This window comes from Vigna unguiculata, chromosome 8, assembly GCF_004118075.2.
Source record: "Vigna unguiculata cultivar IT97K-499-35 chromosome 8, ASM411807v1, whole genome shotgun sequence".
Taxonomy (NCBI): domain Eukaryota; kingdom Viridiplantae; phylum Streptophyta; class Magnoliopsida; order Fabales; family Fabaceae; genus Vigna; species Vigna unguiculata.
Window position 1 is genome coordinate 15,237,977 of NC_040286.1, and position 15,021 is coordinate 15,252,997.

Below are 15,021 nucleotides of genomic sequence, written 5' to 3' on the forward strand. Positions count from 1 at the left end.
ATGCTTAAAAAATAAAAAAATAAAAGATTAGAAAAAAAATTATTTCAAGTGTCTATCCGACCAATCGCGTCGCGTGACACGAATTTTAAAATAATACTAAAATTTGAATAAAAAGGTTTTCAAAATTATAAAACAAATTAAATCATTTTTCAAATAGTTTTCCAAATAGTTTTTTCATAAAGAACTACGTAATCCTGATTCTCCGTTCACATGGAGATACGTAGGAGCGAGGATTAATCCTTGTCGGGCCAAAAAAATCAAAAAAATAGTTTTGTTGTTTTTTGTAAATTCTTTTATTAATATTTTGGGGGGAAATTAAATATTTTGAAAAACCACATCACTTTTGCACATTTAATTAAAGGTAACGTCTTAGGACAAGCGTTATGAGGTGCTAATACCTTCCCCATGCGTAACCAACTCCCGAACCCAAAATCTGGTTTTTCGGAGACCTTGCTCTTTTTTATGGTTTTCCATAGTTTCCTATAATTACTATGGTGGCAATTCCAAAACTCTATTTTTACAAATTTTATTTTTGGTTCGTTATTCCGTCGTGATTCCAGTTGTGACACTCGATTTTAGACGAAAAAGAAAACTATAAAACAAGTGATATTAAGGACGCGAGGTCATTATATGATACCTCTGTGGCGTTCGAGTGTGATGCTGAGATGGCTGAAATTACCTTAGGCAATAAAATGTTGCCATCTGTGGAACAACCACCCACTTTGGAGTTGAAACCTTTACTATCTCATTTGAAATATGCTTATCTTGAGAGGGGTGGGAAACTCCCTGTTATTATATCTGCCTTGCTTACTGATGAGCAGGAACAAAACTTGTTGCAGGTTATCAAAGATCACAAGAGAGCAATAGGCTGGACTTTGGCAGATATTCCTAGTATTAGTCCTTCTTTCTGCATGCATAGAATACTCTTGGAGGAGGATGCTAAGCGAGTAAGGTAACCTCAGAGGAGACTGAAGCCTCAGCTGATGGAGGTTATGAAGAAGGAAGTCACCAAGTTGCTACAAACAGGTATTATATATCCTATTTCTAACAGCACTTGGGTGAGTCCTGTACATGTGGTCCTCATGAAATCTAGGATCACCGTGGTCAAGAATGAGAAGAACAAGTTGATTCCTACTCGTATTCAGAATAGCTGGAGGGTCTCTATTGATTATAGAAGACCAAACCAGGCCACCAGAATGGACCACTTTCCTTTACCATTCATGGACCAAATGTTAGACCGATTGGCAAGTAAGTCTCATTATTGTTTTCTTAATGGATTCTCTGGGTATTTTCAGATTTGTATTGCCCTTGAGGATCAACATAAGACTACCTTTACTTGTCCATTCGGTACATATGTTTATAGGAAGATGCCATTTGGCCTTTGCAATGCTCCTGGAACATTTCAGCAATGTATGATGAGTATTCTTCCAGATTTGTTTGAGCATTGTATTGAGGTTTTTATGGATGATTTTAATGTATATGGTTCATCTTTTTAAATTTTGAAAAATGTCATTTTATGGTGGAACAAGGTATAGTTTTAGGTCACGTTGTTTCCAAGAATGGTATATTTGTAGATCCTGCTAAAATTGATATTATTTCACAATTGCCTTACGCCTCTTCTTTGAAAGAGGTTCGATCTTTTCTTGGACATGCAGGATTTTGTAGGAGGTTTATCAAGGACTTCAGCAAGATAGCCAACCCTCTCTCCAACTTACTGCAAAAGGATGTACCATTTGACTTTGCAAAGAGGTGCAAAGATGCTTTTGATACATTGAAAAAGGCACTTACCACCACTTCTATCATCCAGCCACCTGATTGGACATTACCATTCGAGTTTATGTGTGATGCATAAAACTTTGCAGTAGGAGCGGTGCTTGCACAAAGAGATGGGAAGCTACCACATGTGATATATTATGCTTCCAGAACATTGGACACAACGTAGGCTAACTACACCACAATTGAGAAGGAATTATTGGTTGTTGTGTTTGCCTTGGACAAATTTAGACCGTATATACTTGGTTCCAAAGTAATTGTTTACACTGATCATGCATCATTAAATTTCCTTCTGAAGAAAGTAGATTCCAAGCCAAGGTTGATCAGATGGATGCTACTGCTCCAAGAGTTTGACATTGAGATTCGAGACAAAAGTGGGGCACATAACTTAGTAGCTGACCATCTTAGCAGGATTGAAAATGGAGTAGATAACATTCCTATTCAAGATGACTTTCCTGATGAAGTCCTCCTAGCGTTGACTACTGTGAAAGTTAATCAGCATCGTCTTTGGATATTTAATGAAAATCAAGATATGGTGAATAAGACGATGGATGGGATGAGCTGGACTTCTCCCGCATACCTTCCACCTTGAGGAGGTAAGTACCCTTCATACTTTTTCTTTGCATTATATACATATTGAATACATTGAGGACAATGCATGGATAAAGTGTGGGGATGTGTCATGGATAAAGTACCCTTCATACTTTTGTTTTCTATTTGTTTTGTTTTTTTTTTCTTTTCTAATTTTGTTTTCTATTTTCTTTAAAAAAAATTCTGCTTTCAATAAAACATATTGACATTGGATTTTGGGATTTGATTCACTAATTGGAACGATCATAATTTTGGGATTGTTTCTGTGAATTACTAAATGAGTTGATTTGAGAGTTTCTAGAATAAATCTTTTGTGAAAGAGTTTTGACCTTGTGAGTTTTGAGCTTTATTATAAGGATGAACTACCATGTGTCATTCCTATTTTTCTTGTGTGACTTGCTCATGTCTTCTTGGTACTCAAATGTTTAGCTTGATTCTTTTATTTTGCATCTTAGGTGAATATGCATGATTTGATATGATTGAGGCATTTCTTGTTTTTAGCTACTTGGCCAAATAAGCTAACCATGACATTGATCCATTAGTAGACCCTTTGAGCTTTAAACCTCTTTTTCTTGTTTTGAGCATATTGTTAAATCTTAAAAAGAAAAAAAGACCATGTTTTTCCTTACCTTAGGAAGAAAGAATGAGCTAGTGGATTATGTTAAGATTGGTTGAGAAATAAAGTGTGAGGGTGAGTATTTCCCCCACAAAGTTGTAAAAATGGCAAAAGGAAAAAAATTTGTTGATGATAGAGTGTTGAAATGAAAAATGATTGCTTTCTGAAAAAGAGCAACAAAGGATAAAAGAAAAAAAAAAGACAAAAAGGGATTATTTTTGAAACTATGCTCCATAATTCTTTCTACCTTACTATTTCAAAAACACTAAAATCCTAAAAAAAATTTCCTACCTTTGCCTTAGCCCCGTTATAACCTGTGAAAAGTCCTCATGATTTTTGAATGCATGTTTTCTGAAAGTTATGAATATTAGAGTCTTGCTAAGCATTGAGAGTGTTTACTTGCATGGGTATTTTGAGTGGAAACACAAGGCAAAACACTTGAGCGAATTTTGGTGAGAAAATATACATTTAACCTTAGTGTTTATCTTTCATATTTGATTATCTTATAAACTCAAAAGATTAACTCATGTGTGAAAAACAGAATGTTTCCATTTGTATGTGCATGACAACATGATTTCTAGAAGATTGATTTGTTTCCATTTGTATTCATTCCTTTAATCCAGTGAAGATATGAAATAAAATACCTCAGAATAAAGTTTTGAAATTGTTCAATTTTTCCTAGGAGTGCAAAAGGATAAGTGTGGGTGTGTGATGAGTTTAAACTTTTGCCCTTATTTAATGTTTAAATTTGGGGATTTAATAAAATTTTTGTGCTTAAGGATTGCTTTAATTAGGATTTGTGATTATTGGATTTATTGAGTACATAAGGTAAAAATGGCGAAAAAATTGATTTTAGTTGCATAAAATATTATTGGATATTCTAACGTTTGGCCACTTTTTGGAGACATATGAGACACATTCTTTGTCTCCTTTTGTGCTAGAACGAAATTAGTCTTGCACACACCATAGTTAGCTCTTTTGTCTCTCAGTTTTTGTAACCTTATTTGACCTAGTTTCTAGAAGCTAGGGTTAGGTTTTTGTAGAGACATCCTTATGTATCTTTTATTTGCTTCGGGGCCCCTAAAATCTTCTATATAAGGGGTGCTCCTAGACATGTAAAAGGGTTGAACATTTTGAAGTAAAAACACTCTTGTGTCTCAACCATTTGTGAGATTTTCCTCCCTAGGGAGTGAATACTTCTAAGCCTTATCTTGCATAGCAAGTTGTGGCACACATCCACTCATCTTCAAGGTTGTCATGGCTTCTAGCCTAGCCTTGTAATGGTGTGCTTCTCACATTTTTACCATTTCTTTCCTTTCCATTTTGTGTTTTCTTCTTCCTTTAATTATTCTTGGTTTTCTATGGTTTATGTGTTTTCCATTTCCTTTTCGTTTTGAATCAATCCATCATCTTCTTCTCTTGAGTTTTGTAAAAGGAACCTTCACATCTAGATAGCTTGCTATCTTAATGTCTAGTGGGGATTTCACTTAGCTTTCTTAATCAACTCACACCATATTCAATAATCTTAAAAAGGAACAACATAATCCTTCATCATTTGGTATCTAGAGCCTTGGTTGTCCTTGAATATGGTGTTTTCATGTTCTAACCTTGTCTTGTGTAGCTATCTTTGAATGGTCCACATTAAAACAATGCTGGCAGAAACTGTTCACGATTTTAAAAGATTAAACTGCACCTGCTCAGTGGTCCAAAAATTACGTTCTTGATGTCCAAAGAAAGCTCTGTTAGTCTAGTTTTTAAGAAAAAAAGAACCAACGCATTTGGAGTTTTGTGGAGAGAGTTATGATTGAAATAGTGAGCAAAGGTCAGAGCTGCCGAGATCACCGCGAATCAACGTTTTTCGGGTTATGTTGGGCAGTTTTGGCTACTGTTTTTGTTACTCTTCTTACTCCTAAATGTTGTTGGATAACATGTCTTTGTGTGCTTAATCATTGACCTTCATTTCCAAAAGTTTAAGTGCATGATAGCTACATGTTTGAGTCTTTAAATGTGCCTCACTTTTGCTTGAGTCATATGTCATATGTTAGCTTGAAGTTTTCTTATTCTTATTTTTCCAAGTATTTGAATCTTGCTTTCACTTTATGTCTTGCTTGATGTATGCTCCATGAAATTGATTGTGGCCTAAAACTTGAGGAACTAAGTGTCCAAGCTACCTAAAACTCTTTCTCACCATTTTATGAAACTAGTTGTGAAAGAAGAAAAATTTGCTCCAATTTTTGCGTAAAAACCGAGAGCAACCTTGCTCCTTGGTGAACTAAAAGTGTGTTTTTCACTAGGTGTTATGCTACTAGTTTTCATACTTGAGAATTAGGTGATATCGGCTAATTAGTTCCATGCTTTAACTTGGTTATGATCTTTCTTGGTGTATGCATGATTTGAGACTTGAAGATGCTTGTCAAATACTTTCCATAGAGTTTTTAAAATGTGTTTTTCTTGTTTTAGTCTTGTTAAAAGTTTTGTCTCAAACTTTTCTTCCTTAGAGTTTTAGCTTTCCTTGTTTTTGTGCTTTTCTTGCTTGTCAGTAGGTGTTCTTTGTTTTGTCTTAGTAGTTTTCTTTTCTTGAAACTCTTGGGATGTTGTGGCCGAATCACTTGTCTTGCATTTGAAAGCTTTTAAACAAGTTTTTAAAAGTGTTTGCTTCACTCCTTTGGTGGATTTTGAGTGCTAGCCTTGCCTTGTTATTTTGGGAGTGTGATCTAAACACTTGGGTTGCATTTTGGGTTGGATTTGGTCTCGATTTTTTGTCTAACCCCTAATCCATTTATTTTGTCTCGGATTTGAGTGTTTTTGTTGTAGGAATCATGGCAAATTCATCAAATGCACCTACACCAAACAAAAACAATACATTGATGAAATTGCTTCGGGATTTGACAACTATATTTTTTTTACTCCCATTTGACACCTGAAATATTTTTACGCCCATTTGATAACTATAACTTTTTTACTCCCATTTGACACCTAAAATATTTTACACTCATTTGACACCTACAATATTTTTACACCCATTTGATACGTAAAATATTTTTTACACCTATTTGAAACCTAATTTTTTTTTACTCCCATTTGACATCCAAATTTTTTTACACTTATTTGATACCTAAAATATTTTTACACCCATTTGACACCTATAATTCTTTTACTCCCAATTGGCACCTAAGAGATTTTTAAACTCATTTGACACCTACACTCCTTTTACACCAATTTGACACCTATATTTTTTTTACTCCCATTTGACACAAAATATTTTTTCACTCATTTGACACCTATAATTTTTTTACTCCCAATTGACACCTAAAACTTTTTACCCTTATTACACACCTACAATATTTTTACACCCATTTGACACCTATGATTTTTTTACATGCATATGACACCTAAAATTTTTTTACACCCATTTGACACCTATAATTCTTTTACTCCCAATTGGCACCTAAGAGATTTTTAAACTCATTTGACACCTATATTTTTTTTACTGCCATTTGACACATAAAATATTTTTACACCCATGTGAGACCTTAAATATTTTTACATCCTTTTGACATCAAAAATATGTTTACACCCGTTTGACTACTAAAAACTTTTTACACTCATTTGACACCTAAATTTTTTACTCCCATTTGACACCTAAATTTTTATACACCCATTTGATACGTAAAATATTTTTACACCCATTTGACACCTATAATTTTTTTACTCCCAATTGACACCTAAAATATGTTTACACTTATTACACACCTATAATATTTTTACACCCATTTGACAACTATAACTTTTTTACTCCCATTTAACACCTAAATTATTTTACACTCCTTTGACGACTAAAATATTTTTAAACCCATTTGGCATTTAAAATATTTTTACACCCATTTAACAACTACAATTTTTTTACACCCTTATGACACTTAAACTCATTTGACACCTAAAACTTTTTTTACTCCCATTCGACATCTAAAATACTTTTACACCCATTTGACACATATAATTCTTTTACTCCGAATTGACACCTAAAATATTTTTAAACTCATTAGACACCTAATTTTTTTTACTCGCATTTCACTTGACACCTAAATTTGTTTTACTCCAATTTAACACCAAAAACATTTTTACACCCATTTGACAACTATAAATATTTTACACTCATTTGACACCTAAATTTTTTACTCCTATTTGACACCTAAATTTTTATACACCCATTTCATAAGTAAAATATTTTTACATCCATTTGAGACCTATAATTTTCTTAGTCCCAATTGACACCCAAAATATTTTTAGACTTATTAGACACCTACAATACTTTTACAGTCATTTGACAACTATATATTTTTTACTCCCATTTGACACCTGAAATATTTTTACACCTATTTGACAACTATAACTTTTTTACTCCCATTTGACACCTAAAATATTTTACACTCATTTGACACCTACAATATTATTACACCCATTTGACATCTAAAATATTTTTACACCCTTTTGACATCGAAAATATTTTTAGACCCGTTTGACAACTATATATTTATTACACTCATTTGACACCTAAAGTTTTTACTCCCATTTGACACTTAAATTTTTATACAACCATTTCATATGTAAAATATTTTTAAATCCATTTGAGACCTATAATTTTTTTACTCCCAATTGACACCAAAAATATTTACACTTATTAGACACCTACAATATTTTTACACTTATTAGACACCTACAATATTTTTACACCCATTTGACAACTATAATTTTTTTTACTCCCATTTGACACTTGAAATATTTTTACACCCATTTGACAACTATAACCTTTTTTACTCCAATTTGACACCTAAATTTTTTTACACCCATTTGATACGTAAAATATTTTTTACACCTATTTGAAACCTAATTTTTTTTTACTCCCATTTGACATCCAAATTTTTTTACACTTATTTGATACCTAAAATATTTTTACACCCATTTGACACCTATAATTCTTTTACTCCCAATTGGCACCTAAGAGATTTTTAAACTCATTTGACACCTACACTCCTTTTACACCAATTTGACACCTATATTTATTTTACCCCCATTTGACACAAAATATTTTTTCACTCATTTGACACCTATAATTTTTTTACTCCCAATTGACACCTAAAACTTTTTACCCTTATTACACACCTACAATATTTTTACACCCATTTGACATCTATGATTTTTTTACATGCATATGACACCTAAAATTTTTTTACACCCATTTGATACCTTAAATTTTTTTACACCCAATTGAGATGCAAATTATATTTAGGCCAATTTCATATCTAAAATATTTTTTCGCTCATTTGAGACATAAATTAATTTTACACCCATTTCACACCTCATTTATTTTTACTCCCATTTGACACCTAAAATATTTTTGCACGCATTTGACAACTAAAATATTTTACCACCCATTTGACACACACGATTTTTTTACACCCATAATATTTTTACACTCATTTGACATCTAAAATAATTTTACACCTTTTTGACATAGAAAATATTTTTAGACCCGTGTGACAACTATAAATATTTTTGCACTCATTTGACACCTAAATTTTTCACTCCCATTTGACAACTAAATTTACATAGACCCATTTCATACGTAAAATATTTTTACATCCATTTGAGACCTATAATTTGTTTACTCCCAATTGACACCGAAAATATTTTTAGACTTATTACACACCTACAATATTTTTTGCACCCATTTGACAACTATATATTTTTTACTCCCATTTGACACCTGAAATATTTTTACACCCATTTAGCAACTATAACTTTTTTACTCCCATTTGACACTTAAATTTTCTTACACCCAATTGAGACGCAAAATATTTTTATGCCAATTTAACACCTAAAATATTTTTACACCCATTTGATATCTAAAATATTTTTACACCCATTTGACACCTAAAATATTTTTACACCCATTTGACACAGAAGATTTTTTTACACTCATTTGACACCTACAATATTTTTACACGCATTTGACACCTATAACAATTTTACACCCATTTAACACCTAAAATATTTTTACACTCATTTGACACCTAAAATATTTTTACACCCTTTTGACATCAAAAATATTTGTAGAGTCGTTTGATGACTAAAATTTTTTTATACTCATTTGACACCGAAATATTTTACTCCCATTTGACACCTAAATTTTATACACGCATTTCATACGTAAAAGATTTTTACACCCATTTGACCACTATAAATTTGTTACTCCAAATTGACACCTAAAATATTTTTAAACTCATTTGACACCTACACTATTTTTACACCTACTTGACACCTATGATTTTTTTACAACCATTTGACATCTCAAATTTTTTTTACACCTATTTGAAACCTAGAATTTTTTTACACCTAATTGAGATGCAAAGTATTTTTACGCCAATTTCACCCCTAAAATATTTTTACACCCATTTGAGACGTAAAGTATTTTAACACCCATTTGACACCTAAAATATTTTGACACCCATTTGACACCTAAAATATTTTTACACCCATTTGACACACAAAATTTTTTTACACCCATTTGACACCTATAATATTTTTACACTCATTTGACACCTAAAACTATTTTACACCTATTTAACACCTAAAATAATTTTACACTCATTTGACACCTAAAATAGTTTTACAGCCTTTTGACATCGAAAATAATTTTAGACCCGTTTGACAACTATAAATTTTTACACTCATTTGACACCTAAAGTTTTTACTCCCATTTGACACTTAAATTTTTATTCACCCATTTGATACGTAAAATATTTTTACATTCATTTGAGACCTATAATAGTTTTACTCCCAATTGACACCGAAAATATTTTTACAATTATTAGACACCTACAATATTTTTACACCCATTTGACAATTGTAATTTTTTTACTCCCATTTGACACCTGAAATATTTTTACCCACATTTGACAACTATAACCTTTTTTACTCCAATTTGACACCTAAATTTTTTTACACCCATTTGAGACGTAAAATAGTTTTTACACCCATTTGACACCTAATTTTTTTTACTCCAATTTGACACCTAAATGTTTTTACAGTCATTTGATACGTAAAATATTTTTACACCCATTTGACACCTATAATTTTTTTACTCCGAATTGATATCTAAAATATTTTTACACCCATTTTACAACTATAACTTTTTTACTCCGATTTGACACCTAAAATATTTTACACTCATTTAGCACCTAAAATATTTTTACACCCATTGACATCTGTTATTTCTTTACTCCAATTTGACATATAAAATATATTTACACCCATTTAACAACTAATGTTTTTTACACCCATTTGACACCTCAATTTTTTTTTACCCGTTTGACACCTAATTTTTTTTCACTCCCATTTGACAGCTAAATTTTTTTACATCCATTTGATACGTATAATAATTTTACACCCCATTGAGCCAAGTCATTTAAGTCTTGGTAGGGCAACAATTCTACTTTATCTCTTATCTCAAGACTTAAGCCACTAGGAAACCTTGCAATGGTGGTATCCTTAGACTCCCTAATCCCAGCCCTCATTTATATAACTCCATCTTTTGTCTATATTCTTCCACTTTCATTTTATTTTGATGGAGTCTTTGGAGCTTATCCATTAGCTCTATATTATAGTAGGAGGGAATATGTCTTCTCCTAAGGGCTCCTTTGAGGTCATTCTAATATTTTAGAATATCACTTTCGAGAGCAGCCTACCAATACATAGCATTGCCCTGGAAGCTAAGGGTAGCTAAGGGTACTTTCCTCTCCTCACTTATTTGATGGCAAGCAAAGAGTTGCTCAACCTTCATTCCTAATCAAGATAAGCTTCAACATAATCTTTCCCATAAAAGTGAGGGAGGTCTATTCTAATGGCTCTTGGTTCACTAGGCTCTCTTCTTTCTCTTCTTAGAGGAGGAGGTTGATAGAAGTTCTCAACTAGTCTATTATCTTCTTCTTCATAGTGTGTGACTAGTGTTGGAGTGTGGGAGTACAAGTGTTGACTCCTATTACTCATCCTCTTATGCAACCTTTCCATATTTCTTGTTCCCCTCCTCTCTTCATCTAAAAGTTGATGAAACATATCCCTTTCTTGTTTTTCCCTTTCCCTTACAATTGTATCATCTTCCTTCCAACATAGTAGTGCTCTCAAATCAAACGCAATTTGTTTCAAACTTATTTCTTCTTCATTTGAAGCACCCCTACATTGAGAAGGAGGTTGAGACATTTTTTTGTAGATTTTAGAAGACTTTGGTCTTTAAAAGAAAATTTCAAAGAAGAAGTAGATAACAAAAGCTTTTAGTTCTCCTCCAGGAAAGAGAGGTGAATCACTTGGATTGCTTACATACCAAGTCTTTCCTAGCCAAGGGAACTTGAAAATTTTGTACAAAACTTCTTAAATGAAATTAATTCAAAGACTAAGTTGACACACACTAATTTATCAAACAAGAAAATTAAAAACAAGAAAGATTGGAAGCTATATGCAGCCTAAGTTTTGGTAGAAGTAGAAGGCACTTGGAACCTTCAAACTTCACCACTAAAAGTGCTTCACTAATGTATAGAAGAGGTTCTAGTTAGGAGATGGGATTGAGTACCTAAGACTCCCCCAAGACACCTAACTAGGCCATGAACACAAGAAGGAAATCATTACAATTTTACAACTCAATTTGAATACAATCAAAGTGCACAAAATGTAAAACGCCTTCTTGGCTTTGTCTTCTTGGCTTGGTCCTCTCCAGTGTTTCACTCTTGCACTTCCTCTTGATCTCACCAAAGAGGATTCTCTTTCGAGACTAGGTACTCCACCTCCTAGGATGCTACCTTAGGAAAATTAGATCACCTCCAAAAAGAAGTGAGGACCAAATATAGAAACCAAACCAAAAGAGGTCAAGAAATAAAACAAGAAAAGCACAAAATTATATTTGCTAAACCAAAAGTGAATAATGCCATGACAAACTCAAAGGATTACCAAAGAAATGACAAACTTGAAATAAGGTAAAGAAACAAGTTAAGCACTCCAATTAATTACCTAATGAATTGCACTAGAATGGATGAAAAACAACCAAAATAAGCTAGAAAACGTGAATTCAATCAAGCCTCTACTTCAGCTATTTTTCATTTTTTTCATTTCTTAACATTTTTCAATGATTTTTTTTTCACTTTTTCGTCTATGTCTTAGCTAAAAGAGAAAAAATTAGATTTGGATTTGCACCGGCCAATGTTTTATGATAAATCAAATACAAATAGTGTGCAGTCAGACAGAACTTGGAACAAGAGTAAAATGCAACAAAATAATGCTCTCAAACTCAAGTGATGGTAGTGATTCTAGTGTACTTCTTTTGCCAGTTTCTTTTGATCTTTTCTTTTGATTATTTTGGGCACTTGCTTGGATTCTTTTTGTGCCCTTTTTCTTTCTTTTTATAGTTGTTACAACAACAACTAGTTTTCACCACAAATCAAAATCACCACCACACTATGCTTGATCATTTATATTTTAATGGAAACAAAAAACACAAAGGAGATGGAAACTTAAAGGAATCAAAAGAAGATTATGAAACACAATAAAACACAATGAAAATTGACTCTAAGACGTTGCTAAGATCTAAACTCAAAAAATTCAAAACTCAAGCAATCTGAACTCAGAAATAGAAATGAAAAAGCACCAAAGCACAATTAATAGAAAGGAAATTTAGTTTGGTTTATGGTGATGTTAAGCAAGCACAAGGAAGATTCCTACTGGACATTAAGATAACTAAGGTTATCTAGATGTGAAGGTTCATTTCCAAGGCACAAAAAGAGAAGAGAGTGTTAATTTTTAAGGATTAAAATTGCACTCAAATCTGAAACTTAATTCAGCATCACATCACCAACAAATTCAAAACAAATTAAATGCTAAACAAGGAATTAATGACATATATAGACTAAACATGACGCTAGACAAAACATATGGATCTTAAAATTCAAATAAACTCAAGAATAAGAGAATGAACTGAACAAAAACAACAAATACTCAATTAAAATGTAAATAGTAGAAACCAAATAGAACACCTAAAGCACACAAGGATGGTTCAAGATGAAGCAAATGAAGATGAACCAAAGTAAAAAATACTCAAAACAAAAGTAACAAAAATAGCAAGACAAGTAGAAGAAGAGATGAACAACACGGAATTGAAAGAAAAATGGAGAAGAAGCAATTAACTCACTAAAATCGAGAGCAACCAAGGCTCATGATACCACATTGAAGCTTGCATGAAGAATGGAGGCTCCATGGATGGTGTTGGATGCAGAAGCATGAAGGAAAGAAGCTTAAGGTGTTTGGTTTGGTGTATGTGAAATGATTCTTAAGAGAGGTGAGGCCAACTCCTAAGGAAGAAGAGTAGAGTAAACTATGAAGAGTTTACTCTAAGGTGAGCTTAAAAGAGCTTTGTGCACAAATTTGGCCAGTAATTCATTACTCATCTTCAAGCTGAAAAATACATGACCAAAGCCTTCTATTTATAGGCTAAAATGAGACCAAGGAGTCTCCAAAAAGTGGAGGGAAAAAGAAGTCTAGAAAGTTGAATTTTGGAGCCAAAAAGGAGCATGTGGGAGGTGTGACTAGTCACCTAAGCAAGTCACACTTGTCTTGCCATGGGAAGCTAAATCTCATCCTTGGAGAGCAAGTTTGAGAAGCTTCTGGGCTTTTCTAAAGTAGATGCACTAGTCTTGGCCCAAAATTACTTCTAAAGCCCAATTTCCTCTAAGGCCCATTACATGGCCTAAAGAAAACACTATTCTACTGGGTCCAAATACAAAGCCCAAAATAAAATCCTAATCTAGTATTTACAAGCAAAGAGTCCTAGGCTAGGTCTTCACATCGTGCTTGGCCCATGTGAAATTCATCTTGGGCCCTGCATGCGCATTTAAGGCCCATTCCTCTTATATTCTCCTAGTCATGGCTCTTGTTGTAGGTTCCTTGGCTTTAGACATCTCATCAACACATAAAATATTTTCACTTATTTGACACCTAAAATATTTTTACACCCTTTTGACATCAAAAATAGTTTAACACCCGTTTGACAACTAAAATTTTTTTACACTCATTTGACACCTAAATTTTTTACTCCCATTTGACAACTAAATTTTTATACAACCATTTGATACGTAAAATATTTTTACAACCCATTTGTCATCTATAATTTTTTTACTCCCAATTGACACCTAAAATATTCTTACACTTATTAGACACCTACAACATTTTTACACTCATTTGACAACTATAATTATTTAATCCCACTTGACACCTGAAATATTTTTACACCCATTTTACAACTATAACTTTGTTACTCCCATTTGACACCTAAAATATTTTACACTCATTTGACACCTAAAATATTTTTACACCCATTTGACATCTAAAATATTTTTACATGCATTTAACAACTAAATTTTTTTTATACCCATTTAACACCTCAATTTTATTCACCCATTTGACACCTAATTTTCTTTACTTCCATTTGACACCTAAATTTTTTTACACTCATTTGATACATAAAATACTTTTACAACCATTAGACACCTATAATTTTTTTCCTCTGAATTGAAACCTAAAATATTTTAAATTCAATTGACACGTACACTATTTTTACACCCAATTGACACCCAAGATTTTTTTACACCCATTTGACCCCTATCACTTTTTTACACCCATTTGATACCTAAAATTTTTTACACCCATTTGAGACGTAAAATAATTTTACACCAATTTCACGCGTAAAATATTTTTACACCCATTTTACAACTATAACTTTTTTACTCCCATTTGACACCTAAAATATTTTACACTCATTTGACACCTAAAATATTTTTACACCCATTTGACATCTAAAATATTTTTATACCCATTTAACAGCTCAATTTTTTTTACACCCATTTAACACCTCAATTTTATTCACCCATTTGACACCTAATTTTCTTTACTTCCATTTGACACCTAAATTTTTTTACACTCATTTGATACATAAAATACTT

General features: G+C 32.4%; 1 pseudogene; it reads left to right on the top strand.

The window, feature by feature from the left end:
• LOC114194905 overlaps positions 1–2,268 on the top strand; it is a 61,957-nt pseudogene extending 59,689 nt beyond the window's left edge.
• Positions 2,269–15,021: the final 12,753 nt, after the last annotated feature.